This window comes from Miscanthus floridulus, chromosome 18 (assembly GCF_019320115.1).
Source record: "Miscanthus floridulus cultivar M001 chromosome 18, ASM1932011v1, whole genome shotgun sequence".
Classification (NCBI taxonomy): domain Eukaryota; kingdom Viridiplantae; phylum Streptophyta; class Magnoliopsida; order Poales; family Poaceae; genus Miscanthus; species Miscanthus floridulus.
The window spans coordinates 67,801,353-67,815,644 of record NC_089597.1 but is presented as its reverse complement, the minus strand read 5'-3'; the positions used below and the strand labels follow the sequence as shown (position 1 = coordinate 67,815,644).

The window sequence follows — 14,292 nt, the reverse complement described above, 5'->3', positions numbered from 1 at the left end:
CATTTCTGGCACTGTTGTCGGTGATGGACTTAAAACCTCCTCACTTGGTGATTGCGCTAAGAAATGCCAACAAGCATTTCTGGTGCCAGTTGCCGGGGAGGGCATATGTTTAAAATGAATCTAGCATAACATGAACGATGATCACATGCATGTAATGGTAGCCATAATTTATGTAGGCTAATTCTGCTTGTTTTCGTCCTGTTGTGGAATGAAAACAGGATAGTGTATGAGTGGTTTTGATCTACCAAACAACTACACCGATAATCTAGAGGCACTCCTAAGGAAGAACAGGTCTCCTACCATTTCTTCTTCTGCTACTCCATCGGTAGTCAAACCAGTCACCCTCGTACCATCTGCAACTATAGTCATGGCCATGTCACTCCACGACTACTCCACCCCTCGCTATTGCCAACATGTCCGTTGTCAACACTAGGACTAGAAAATTTGAGCTACGCACTGGCCTCATAACGATGGTGTAGGCAAACCAATTTTGTGGTTTGCCAAACGAGGATGCAAGTGCACACTTGCAACACTTCCATGAGCTGTGTGACACCATCATCATCAAAGACATCGCACCAGCTAGCATCAGGCTCCGTCTGTTTCCCTTCTCCCTTGAGGTGAAGGCTGAAATAGTGGTTGTACCTAGAGTAAGGGAGTTGTCGACACTGTGGGACAAATGTTCCGCAGGCATTCCTCACAAAAAATTTCCCCATGGGCAAAACTAGTGCCCTGAGGGGGAAAATTTCCTTCTTCTAGCAAACTTCACTCGAATCCATCCCTGAGGCATGGGAAAGTCTCTAGGATTATATCCAACCCTGCTTGCACCACGGAATGGAGGAATGGCTCGTTCTCCAAAACTTTTACGAGGGGCTTATGCCCATGTCAAAGGGGCACAGTCAATGCCGCTACTGGAGGAGCATTCATCTCCCTTACCTCCAATGTAGCTAAGCCTCTCATCGAGAAAATGGTGGCTAATCAAAGCTAGGGGGAGGAAGCGCAAGCAACAAAAAGGCATGCATTCCGTGAAGGAGGCAGACATGCTTGCCACAAAAATAGACTTATTGTTATTAAGACTGAATCAGAGGGCCCACGAGAAAGAAGCTATGAAGGCCACCAGTTTAGGCCATAGAATTGCAAATGACTTGCGAGGTCTATGGAGAAGTCAGAGATTTCGGGGAACAACTGCCCCAAAACCCGTGAAGAAGCATCATACATCAACAACAGGGTTCCGACAGCAAGGTAATAATAACGGGTGGAACAATCAATCCCGCCCGCAAGGAGGTAATTCGAACTTCAATTCAAATTTCAATTCGAATCAACCTACCTTGAAAGACCTAGTATTAGGCTAGGCAAAAATAAATGAAAATCTCACTAAAAAGCTAACTTATAATGATAAAATGCTAGAAAATATTAACTTTAAAATAGAAGGTTTATCTTCCTCTATTCAAAATCAATTGAGCTTCAATAAAATGATAGAAACAAAATTAGCTCAAATTGCTGCTGCTATTCCTATTAATAATGAAGGGAAGATCTCGGGCTACCCGAGAATTCTCTTGAAAAAGTTAACGTAGTGACTGTCGACATAGAATTTTGTCCCGTGTCGAGGACACACGTAGCAAGTCGAAAGGGTCCACTTGATGGAGCTGAAGATCCGCCTAGCTTCAGCGCAAGGGTGGTCGATCCTGCGCACTCCTCTCGAGACGTGACAGTCAATTTGACCCTATAATTGACAAGGAGAGAAAGCTTATCAATAATTAAGGGTGGAACATGCCGGTGTTGCCAGACAGTCTCGAATGCGCGGCTCTAAGAGCCGATATGAAAGGAGATCGACTAAATAGCCAATTACAGCATATTCATAAGAATAAATCGGTTAAAGCTCATGAGGTTGGGTAAGAAGAATCGGTTATCATTATGAATATCATTGTTTAAACAAATATTGGTCACTAGCAAAAAGATATGAACAGTAATTACTTCATGCTAAGCCAATGACTGTAAGTAACCGAACCCCTTTTTATGAAAAAAACAATTCATCATCATTCAACCATTTAATAGAGATAAATCTAATAAACATATTAGATCTCGTCTATTACTATGACTAGTGGGGAATGAGGCAGAATCATGCAGGACGTAGAAACAATAATAGACTAAATGACCCTAACTTATTACTAATATCAGTGGGGCATGAGGCAGAATCATGTAGGTCGTAATACAATAATAAGAGGTAGCGTTATGGAACTTGCAGAACTTCTTATTCTTCAACTGATCAGGAGGCAACATAACATGACCATCGGACAACTTGATCTGTCCCTTCTCAAGCAAGAAATCGAAGAGCTTATCTGATTTGGTGACATCAAAGTCATAGCTCTCCTCGACTCCTCTTCCCCAAGGATTTGACACCATTACTGTCCTCTTGCCCCAATTCCATTCAGCCACATCAACCTCTTCTTCTTCATCTTCATAGCCATCATCGATGGAGTATGGATCATAAGCTTCGGCTACTGTGGTACTCTTCTAGAACCAGGTATCTCTAGCGCATACTCTAGAATTGCCTATTGAGCGCTGCTACTCGTTGAGCCAATTGACCCAAGTTGTCAAATTCTTGTCCCAGTAGCTTTTCTTTCCACATTGGTAGCATTCCTTGAATAGCTAAAGCAGCTAGTTGATCATCAGTCAAGTTTAAGGAGAAGCACAAGTTCCTGGTTTCTCAGAACCTCTGAAGAAATTCAGTGCCTAATTCATTAGTCTTTTGTCTTATAGTTGTCAGATCAGCAATCTTCTTTTCTCTAGTCCCAGTGTAAAAATATATATGAAACTTCTTCTCTAGGTCAGCCTAATTGGCAATGGAATTGACTAGTAGTGATGAAAACCAAGTGAAGGCTGGCCCTGATAAGGACAAGGAGAGGAAATGAACTCGATGGACATCCTCAACTGATGCTTCTCCCAATTGTGTAAGATACCAACTAATATGTTCTATCGTGCTTGTACTATCTTGGCCAGTAAACTTACCAAATTCTAGGAGCCTATAATTTGTGGGAAGAGCGATCAAATCATACTATTCTAGGATATGGGCGTTTGTATGAAAAGGTCAGCCCTTTTGGCTTTAGACCGAACTGATTGTTCATCATCTCGGTCACCCTCAACAATAATTCATCAGCTTGTGGATTTGGATTCCTCTACACCTGCTGACCCATCTGTGGATTGAAATCCCACATGCCTTGATTTCCTGGATTTAGCATCATGTGAATGGTGTTATAATCTGTGCCATAGTGATACCCTTATGGAATCTCGATCTGCTGGGTCCTCTGTTGGCTTGCTGCTTGAAGTCTTTGATTGTAGACATAAGGATCTATATCTCTACGGATCCTTTGAATTGATGGTGCTATTTTTTGAGCCAACGATGGTATGTGGCCTGATGTGCCAAAATTGATCACCTAGTTCTAACTTTGCCCCGCTGGCTATTGCAAATGTTGTACTGATGGTCTAGGATTGTACTGTATCTAATTTGTAGTAGGTCCCTTGAGTTTGTTCAGATGAACCCTGAACTGCCTGGACATCACCATTACCAATTGGTGCTGCTTCTTGATGGCTGGTACTGACTTGATTAGTCCCTTGGGTCGACAGATCTGGAAGGTTGTAATAAGCCAGCCCACCTTGACCAACTAGAAATCCATGAATCGCCTCTCTAATGGCATTGTGGAATATGTCGAAGAAAGCTTCGTTATTGCTTGATATGGCATCACGAACATATTTGTCCACAACTTCCTTAAAGAAATGTCTGTCCTCATCTTCAATTGTATCCGTCTGTCCGTGTAATAGAACTCTTGGTAGTGGAAATTTTTGAACAATTGTGTTGTCATGTTTTTTGGTGTAGGACAACAAACACTTGTTCTGAAACTCTTTTGTAGCTTTGCTGATGATACCCTTATCCCCATCAGGTAGATCTTCATAATGCAGCATAAGGATGTCATTGTTGTAGTGAACCACCATGATGATTGTGGGGTCCCACCAGGCATGCCAAAAATGCGTGTCGACATAGAATTTCGTCCCGTGCCGAGGACACATGTAGCAAGCTGGAAGGGTCCGCTCGATGGAGCTGGAGATCCGCCTAGCTTCAGCGCAAGGGTGGTCGATCCTACGCACTCCTTCCAAGATGTGCCAATCAATTTGACCCTACAATTGACAAGGAGAGAAAGCTTATCAGTAATTAAGGGCAGAACATGCCGGTGTTGCCAGACAGTCCCGAATGTGTGGCTCTAAGAGCCAATATGAAAGGAGATTAACTAAATAGCCGATTCCAGCATATTTGTAAGAATAAATCGGTTAAAGCTCATGAGTTTGTGTAAGAAGAATTGGTTATCATTATGAATATTATTGTTTAAACAAATATTGGTCACTGGCAAAAAGATATCAACATTGATTAGTTCATGCTAAGCCAATGACTGCAAATAATCGAACACCTTTTTTATGAAAGAAACAATTCATCATCATTCAACCATTTAATAGAGATAAATCTAATAAACATATTAGATATCGTCTATCGCTATGACCAGTGGGGCATGAGGCAGAATCATGCAGGCCATAGAAACAACAATAGACTCGACGACCCTAACTTATTACTAATATCAGTGGGGCATGAGGCATAATCATGTAGGCTGTAATACAATAATAAGATCATGGGTATAACACCTTAGGGTTATGGTTGCACTAAAACACTTGCATCACATGAGCATGTGCATCATCATCTCATTCTTAAGGATCATACCATTATGAATGTTATCATTTCATGTGTGTTTCTATTTGAACTGCTTGGTTTTGTGCTAGCAATTGTGTGTGCTCATGTGTGGTCTACTGCAAATGTGTGTCAAATGTCCTCTTAAACAACTTAGCTACACTTAGAATGTCATTAGGAACAATGTTCATGTTGACCATATTGCCTAATTACACTTCCAAGTAATGGCTTGACTTGTGTTGACCCCTGGAGCTCTGTTGTTTGACCATTTAAAAAGTATAGCCTAGATTGCTTTGCATGTCTGAGCAACCTAAAGCAACAGTTGTAGCAAATTTTATAAGGAACAAACTTTGTTTAGGAGCCAACTCATGAAAATGTGTGGAACAGTCCCAAACATGGCCCACAAGTCAGACTTGGGTGCTAATTCTACACTTAGAAAATTTTCTAAGTCCCTTGCTGATTTCTAGTTTTGCAGGCTCGACTTTGGCTTGATTTTACTCTCTATCCGTTGTGAATTAGACTTTGATCTCTAAAGGAGTTTTGTAGATGGTACATAGGACTTCAACTTTCAGTTTAGGAAGTTCATGCTAATGATCAAAGGATTCGGAAATCCATCGGCTCCAAATTGCGCTGTCAGGCTCGGGCATTGCTCTGCTAATCGAAGTGAATCAGCAACTACAGTGGCCAACCATTTCAGAAAATCATCGCCACGCAGTCGCCGGTGTCCTGAGCAGCCAGGCCACAGTCGGGCCTCGGCGTGGCACTTCTCCCTGCAGCGCTCGCCTATGAATCCTCCGCGCTCGCATTCCATTTTCCTGCTCCTCCCCTCGCTTCCGCGCTTGCCCTGCCGCGTCTGCAGCTGTCCCGCTAGACCACCGCCGTGTCGCTGTCGACATTGCCGGTAGCAGCTTGCACCTGCTACTACTTCCCCGCCACCACATCAGCTTCACCGTGACCCCGCATCATCACCACTGGCCGCCTTGCTAACTAGGAGTTCGGTAAGCCGCTTCGCCGCAATGACTCGACCTCGCCGGAGATTGAGCTCACCGTGGCCGGGGCACTAGAGGCTCCCCATTTTCCCTTTCTCTTCTTGGATAGCTTCACCGTGAACTCATGTAGCTCATACTGAGCTTAGGGTGGAGCAGTGGGGGCTCGCCGTTCGCTGGAGTGCCACCAGCGGCCAAACTGTAGTCCGCCATTGCCGACGCCGTCGTAGCTAGAGCTCGGTAGCGGTTGCAGGAAGGGCATGGTTAGGTGCGTTTCGTCGAGGCGAGCACGTCGGTGCCCTTGATTTCATAGGCGAAGTTGCCGCTGGCGAGATGGCGTCGATCCCACGCCTGATTTCCCTCCGTCCCCTGTTTTGTTTCGCTGACAGGCGGGGTCCCCTGACCAGGTGGGTCCCAAGCGCCTAGTGACTCAAGTCAGAGAAGCTAGTTCATTATTATAGATTTTGATGCTATTTTGTAAAATTGATATCTCAAGTTTGGTAGATCCAAATTGTGTGGTTCCAATTTTTTTAGGATCATGGTGAAGTGTAGTAATTAGGAAAAATATAACATTAACACTTGTAGTGGAAGTTTTGGATGAATTAATTTGAAACTTGGAATGTGTCTTTAAATGCATGCAAACTTGTTTAAATTATATCTTGAGTTCTTGTGCTCCAAAAATTATGAAATTTTGTGGGTGAGCTCTTCTTGATGAGTAGAAGCACTGATAAAAATTTGAGAGCATTGCATGGATAGTTTTTGAGTTATTAATTTCCCTTTTATAATTAGGAGATTCTTGTGCTATTTTTCATGGTAAAAATATGTATCCAGTGAGCATGAAACTTTTTGTACAGTGTTATGGTATTATAATGAACCTAAGAAAAATATAAAATCTGTTGCTTGACATTTTTCACTAGGGTCTCCTATTTATGCCATTTTAAGCCTTTATGCCTTGTCATTTTGGTGTAGGATGTGATACTTGTTCAAATGATGTGAAATTTATGTAGTAGCCTATTGGAGACATGTATAAGCTACTATAATTTTTGTGGAATTGTATGTACACTTTGGATATGTGTTTATTATTTAACCTAAGTCTCTAAATAAATTATTAAAGGCATGAAAATAATTTATTTAGGAATGGACACTATGTTTTCTGGTGTTCTTTCAACATGTATGATGAGTTAGTAAAGTTGGTCTTGTCCGTTTGTATGTTTACAACATAACTTAATAATTATTTCTTGCGTTGTGTCTTTCTGGACAATTCTGGGAACTTTATAAAGTTCACCATGATAAATTGGTTTGCTGGGAAAGTGGTCAATAACAAAGTTGTAGGAAATTTGTTTATATAGCTTGTGTCGAAATTTCAAGGCATTTGGCCTAGTAGTTTGAGAGTTATGTCAGTTGGAAGACAGCGCTCCCAACTGCCTGCTCTCTGGAATCCACGGATAGTTTTACCAGATCAGTCTAGGGTGACCTAGTTTGAGTTTGAATTAGACTTTGGTGTTTAAATGAAAGTCGTAGATAATTTTATAAGCTTTCCTGAAAGTCTTAAATCATGTTATTTGGATCTGTAGAACTCCAGTTATGGATCAAACTTGTAGCTGCTGTTTGCAGCCTGAAAACTGTTGAGTGCAGTGAATGACTTGGTTGCTTTATATGAGTTGATGTGATGATTTAGATGCTAGGCTAATTAAGATAAATTGTTAGTTGCAGGTGCTAGACCTCTTACTGAAGATGAACAACTTTATCTTAGGTTATTAGAACTTGGTGAGTGTGCCATTCTTGTTTTCTAAAAGAGATATGCACCTACTCGGTAAAAATCGATATTAATCTTGTATCATTATGTCTTTCATGCGTCCATTCATATATGGCTGTACATTTCATCATCATCTTCCATATCTTGTGCATGCATGATTCTTATACTATGCATATGCATGCAATAGGTGTTCCAGGAGGGAGTCACGCTTCTAGAATTCGAGCCAGTACTTCCGGAGGAGCAGCAGCAAGCTCAGGAGAAGGAGGTGCAGACACCCGAAGAAGGAGCCAACGAGGAAGTTCTTGAGTGTCCCGATCACCAACCTTCATCTTTTCTGAAAGGCAAGCCCCGGAGCATTCTAAGTCTCCTATGTTTTGAAAATGGTTACTTTGAGTATCTTTATTTATTGATGCATTAAGTGATAGGAATTGGATGCAAACACTTGTTGCATATATATCTATTCCTTGGCCAGTATACGTACCCTGAAGCCTATTTAGGTCCAGGAGCGAATCAAAGCTTAGCCATGCTTAGACTGGTAAAAGTCAGGTGATTTCCTGTCACCTGCAAGTTAGGATGATGTCCGGTCACGGTTGGCTATATATTGCTATCGTGGAAGATAACCATGTGTTAATAATGAATTGTGACCGGGCGGGATGTCGATAGAGAAGCAATAAGGCAAGGAGGTCTTGGGTGTGGATCTATCCCCGTCTGTGTTGGTTAAGGACCGATTCGCTGTACGTTCTCATGTCATGTTGAATGCATGCCTATCACTTAGTTGGCCGGATAACTCGTTCCAACCGCGAAGCCGAGTAGCTCAATTTAGGTCGGAAGTCTAGGAAGTAGTGCGCACCCTGGTGGTAGTAAGGATGTGTGGGGAGCTATTGGCGTAAGTCCGAGGTGAGATTGACCACCTGGCAGAGTGTACTCCCTGAGGGTGCGGCGCTGCTCAGAACCGCGATTCCTGAGTTGTACCAAAGGTGACCTAAGGCTGCCTTCAGCGCGGTATGCCTAGGTTTGTGTTAGGAATACCCCTCCAGCTGGATAGGAATCGATTCGAATCGCCGTCTCTCCTGGATAGTGAGAACTTGACTGAGCAGCGGCAACGTAGATGCACTTAATGGAACTTGATGGTTAAATCGATGATGATGATGATACAACATTATACCAAATATGGTTACTAATGTTTGGAGTTAATCAATTGCTTGCTCTAGTACAGGTGCTAATCTAGTTGATAGGTTAATATTGTTAACTTGCTGCTTACTCATAAATTAAATTATGCTCTCTTATCACTAAAGCTTTTATGCAAAATGGTTGTCAAGCAAGATCCACCGATAAAGCTTTGCATACTCCTTGGTGTCATTTATTTCTGGTTTACGATGGGTAAGTCTAGCTGAGTACATCCTCGTACTCAGGGTTTATTTCCCCCTTGTTGCAGATGACAGTGCTCTATAACTGGCTACTGCAAGTATTGTCTCCACCCTGTGGGGGATGAAGACTAGATCATGCGCATGATCATCTATGTTATCTTATCTTACTGCTTTTGCTAGATATGACTACGATGCTGGCTTGTATTTGAACTTAGTGTGTGTGTGATGGTCTCAAACTACCTTGCTTCTGCTATTTGTGAACTCTGTTTTGTAATAACTATGTGTACTCTGGTGTACGAGGTACTTGTGAACTACTTGTGAAATGGATGTAACATGTGGCTTGCTATGTTGAATTACTAGTGATCTTGGTTGTATGCAAGTTGGTTTGAAATCCTTCATGGTTTTAGTTGACTTACCGGGTTTATATGGGTTCAAGTGTGACAGTTTGATCACTCTGGTGATTGCTTTCGTACTTGTGCTCTTATAAATTGGTCGATTCTATTACAGCTGGCATCAGAGCTAGATTCAACATTAAACTTGTCATATGTGTATTTAAAACAAAGGTTTTTGTTTGCGGAAATAAGTTTTGACAACTTATAGCTACTTATATATAGGTGTTCAAATCTGAAATTTTATCTAAGTATGCCAGTGGCCATATCCTCTATGCCCAAATAAGGACTTTTAGGTGGCTTATTTAAGTAATGACTTTTGGGGGGTAATTGCTTTCATTTTATTTCGTCGTCCATACGGTGTGCTATTGTATGGATGCCATCCGCTTGGGTGGTAATGTATGGATCAATTGCCTCTATGCCCAGGTAAGTGTGAGTTGTGAGAGCATGACCTGTCCAACAGTCGGTCTAGGGGAGAGTTAGTTGTCGGTTACTAGAATATTTACATGTTACGCACATGTATATATGAAGGTACTTAATTGTGGGTACATCTGTCGGGTAGCTTTGGATACCAAAGTATGTACATATGGGATGTATATATGGAGCGTATTTTAGTTTACTACTTTCATTGTATGCTTATTTATCTCTTGTGGGATGGGCTGCAATGAATTGTCTGCAGGTACACTAACAACGCAACGTGTAGCTCGACTAGATACGTATATGAGAGAACGTATGTATGCCACCATCTATGTCGCTAGAATGTTAAATTTTTCTTAAGATTCGTGAGGACGTACAGAACGTGCATGCATCATGTTTACTCATGCCATTGCATTTTTGCATCACTCCCTCCCTTATCTTTAATTATTCCGTTATATATTTCTCATCCTTTAAGATAATCCTTCCACACCCAAATTGCAACATCACCATAGATGGCCGCACCAGCACTATCGCCCAGGAGCAGCACATTCCTTCATGTGTTTGGCACCCAACCCTGTTTTGGAGGGTGCTACATTCAATGGGATATGCGGAGCCGCCTCGTTATACTTGGATGTAATCTCTGGAACTTGCATGTGGCTCCCTATGGATGTGAGCATTAAATAAAGGTCTAGCTTTGATGTTGGCAAAATTTTGGCATGTAAGCGTATGCATCGCGAGAATGTGCGGAGTAAAGTTATGGGTGATGTTATAAGGATGAATTGTTGTGTCCTCTATTTATTGTATGAAATTAATCTCTCCAATAAGTTCAGTTTGGCATAATTCTACAATTCATCTACAATGTATCTGACATTGTCCATCATTACTCACAAATGCACTTCTGCAGATGTTGCGCAATCTACGTTTAGGCCATGCTGGGGGTAGCGGTGATGATGATCTTCCACCGCCACCACCACCCACACCGTCTGATCTATTGGCCATGCTCGTGGAAGGTCAGCATGCGTTGGGGGACGCTATGCGTACCCTGGCCTAGCATCAAGCATAGGCCCGCAATCAATGACAGGGACCAGAGCCCAACCAGTTTAGTGATTTCAAAGAATTCCAAGATACCAAGCCGCCCTGTCTTCAAGGAAGCTGAAGAGCCGCTCCAAGCAAAAGAGTGGCTAAACACGCTTGAGCACAAGTTTCTGTTTGCTCAGGGTGACGGAGCAGCATGAAGGCGGAGTATGCTTCGCATCAGTTACAAGGACCAGCAGGTATTTGGTGGCAGTCATTATAGGTCCACCTTACCGGAGAATGCCTAGATCACAGTGGAATCAATTCAAGGAGGCTTTCAAGAGTCATTATATTCCTCCCGGGTTGATGGCCATAAAGCACAATGAGTTTATGAAGCTAGGTGCAAGGCACCAAGATGCTCACTGAATATCTTCATGCCTTCAATCATCTGGCAAGGTATGCTCCAGAATTCAGTTGATTCAGAATCAAAGAGATTGCTAGCTTTAAGAGAGGGCTTAGTCCCAAACTGATGAAGTCCATGGGGAACAACAAGAGTGTCACTTTCAATGAGTTCAGTAAGTGATGCTCTTACTCAAGAGAATAACAATAATGTCTATGCTGCTTCCAAAAATCAGCAAGAGGGTCCTTGAGGCAAGTGCCTCTCAGGCTAAAGCTCCAGTGATGAAGACTTAGTTTCGCCCACCGACTACTAGCTGTTAGGTACCGGCCACCATAGAAGAAGAATTAGGCAAAGACCGGTTTCAAGAAAGCATTTACTGTACCTCTTCCAAAGGGCACCACCGGACCAGGGAATTCTTTTGTTCCACCAGCAAATAGGCCATGCTAGAATTGTGGCAAGGACAGGTCATTGGTCCATGAATTGTCCTTATCCTCAGAAGAACAATCAGAAGCAAGGGAATTCTGGTGCTCGTCAAGGGCATGTTAACTACACCAATGTGACCGAGATACCCTCGGGAGAGGTGGTGACTACGGGTAAGTTTCTTATGAATCAACATCCTGTAGTTGTACTATTCGATTCCGGTGCTTCGCATTCATTTATGAGTCCAGCTTTTGCATCAAAGTACAATCAGAAGGTAGTTACATTGTCCACAGGTAGTTATTGTATTAGTGCAGCTAGGAAGTAGTATTTCTACCAATCAAATAGTACCTAATGTGAGTATCGAAATAGAGGGACGAGTGTATACGACCGATCTGGTAGTTTTGTCGGGACTTGGTATAGATATAATCTTGGGGATGAAGTGGATGAGCGGTCATGGAGTGGTCATTGATACTTCCACTAGGGTCGTTATGTTGAGGGATCCTATTAGCCAGGAGGCTTTTCTAGTGCCACTTCCTAGAGAGTTGGAACTCCACAACACTGCTAATGCTATCCAGACCCCGAGAATTGAGGACGTTCTAGTAGTGTGTGAATTTCCAGATGTATTCCCTGATGATTTACCTGGTTTACCGCCTGATCGAGATATCAAGTTCAAGATCGAGTTAGTACTAGGTACTGCACCTATTTCTAGGAGGCCTTATAGGATGCCGCCTAATGAGTTAGCAGAGCTTAAAGTGCGGTTACAAGATCTGTTAGAGAAAGGTCTTATTTGACCTAGTGCTTCTCCCTGGAGTTGTCCTGCTATATTTGTGAAGAAGAAGGACAATTCATTGCGCATGTGTGTGGATTATCGTCCACTCAATGCTGTGACAATCAAGAACAAGTACCCACTGCCCCTGCATTGATATTTTGTTTGATCAGTTGTCTAAGGCAAAGGTATTCTCCAAAATTGATTTGAGATCTGGTTATCATCAGATAAAGATTAGACTAGAGGATGTGCCTAAGACCGCTTTCTCCACCAGATATGGGTTGTATGAGTATCTTGTTATGTCTTTCGGCCTAACCAATGCTCCTGCATACTTCGTATATCTGATGAATTCAGTATTCATGGAGGAATTGGACAAATTTGTAGTTGTCTTCATTGATGACATCTTGATCTTTTCTGTAAATGCTGAAGAACATGCCGAGCATCTGAGAGTTGTTTTATCCAGGCTATGAGAGCATAAGCTTTATGCCAAGTTCAGTAAATGTGAGTTTTGGCTTAAGAAAGTACCTTTCTTGGGTCATGTGTTGTCCAATGAAGGGATTTCGGTTGATCCGTCTAAGGTGCAAGAAGTCATGGATTGGAAAGCACCAACTTCAGTGCATGAGGTTAGAAGTTTTCTTGGTTTGGCTAGATATTATCATCGATTTATCCTAGATTTCTCTAAGGTAGCCAAGCCCATGACCAGGTTGCTTCAAAAAGATGTGAAGTTTGTTTGGCCTCTAGAGTGTGAGACTGCTTTTTGCACTTTAAGGACCTTGTTGACATCAGCGCCTATGTTGGCACAACCGGATATCGAAAAACCTTTTGATGTGTTTTGTGATGCATCAGGTACCGGATTTAGGATGTGTTCTTATGTAGGAAGGCAGGGTTATTGCTTATGCCTCATGTCAGCTAAGGAAGCATGAAGCCAATTATCCAACTCATGATCTTGAGTTAGCAGGTTGTTGTTCATGCTTTGAAGATTTGGAGGCATTACCTGCTCGGTAATATGTGCCATATTTATACCGATCATAAAAGTCTCAAGTATATCTTCACTCAACCAGAATTGAACATGAGACAGAGAAGATGGCTAGAGTTGATTAAAGATTATAATTTGGAAGTCCATTATCATCCGGGTAAAGCAAATGTTGTTGCTGATGCTTTGAGTAGGAAATCTCACTGCAATTCTCTCGTGGAAGCAGATTATCATCTGGTGCATCTGTTACATCCTAGCTGTGTTGCACAGTATTACCCTTAGTTGCTCTCTAGAAAGTAAAATCAGTCGAGCTTCAGAAAACTGATGTGGGTGTGTTCCATATCAAAAGGAAGATGAAAGAGCAAGAAACAAAACACTTTCGAGTTGATGAGAAGGGTGTTCTATGGTTTAAGGATAGACTTGTTGTACCAAAGGACAAAGAGCTTAGAAACCAAATCTTAGAAGAAGCTCACTCATCCAAGTTATCTATCCACCCGGGAAGTAGCAAAATGTATCAAGATTTGAAATCTCGATTTTGGTGTACCAAGATGAAGAAAGAAATCATAGCCTATGTTGCAAGGTGTGACAATTGTTGTAGAGTCAAAGCAATCCACATGAAACCTGCTGGACTTCTCCAGCCATTGTCTATACTAGGATAGAAATGAGAAGAGATTAGTATGGATTTTATTGTTGGACTTCCCCCTACCCAAAAGAATTTTAATTCCATATGGGTAATAGTGGACCGCTTAACAAAGTCTGCTCATTTCGTACCAGTTAGAATTGACTATCACCCAAGTGACTATGCTGAGTTATATTTTAAACAGATAGTATGTCTCCATGGTGTTCCTAGAACCATTGTATCTGATAGAGGACCACAGTTCACTGCTTGTTTTTAGGAACATTTGCACAAGATGATAGGGACCAACTTAGTTAGAAGTTCTGCTTATCATCCACAAACCTCCGGACAGACGGAGCGAGTGAATCAAATATTGGAAGACATGTTAAGGGCTTGTGTCATATCATCCAAAGGTTCATGGGATAAGTGGTTACCTTTGCTAAACTTTCCTATAATAAT

General features: G+C 42.1%; 1 non-coding gene across 1 annotated transcript; it reads right to left on the bottom strand.

Annotated features, from left to right (window-relative positions):
• Window positions 1-726: 726 nt before the first annotated feature.
• Window positions 727-833, bottom strand: LOC136524977 (small nucleolar RNA R71). The gene has a single exon (XR_010776319.1). It is a non-coding gene; the product is annotated as a small nucleolar RNA R71 (small nucleolar RNA).
• Between the last annotated feature and the right edge of the window lie 13,459 nt (window positions 834-14,292).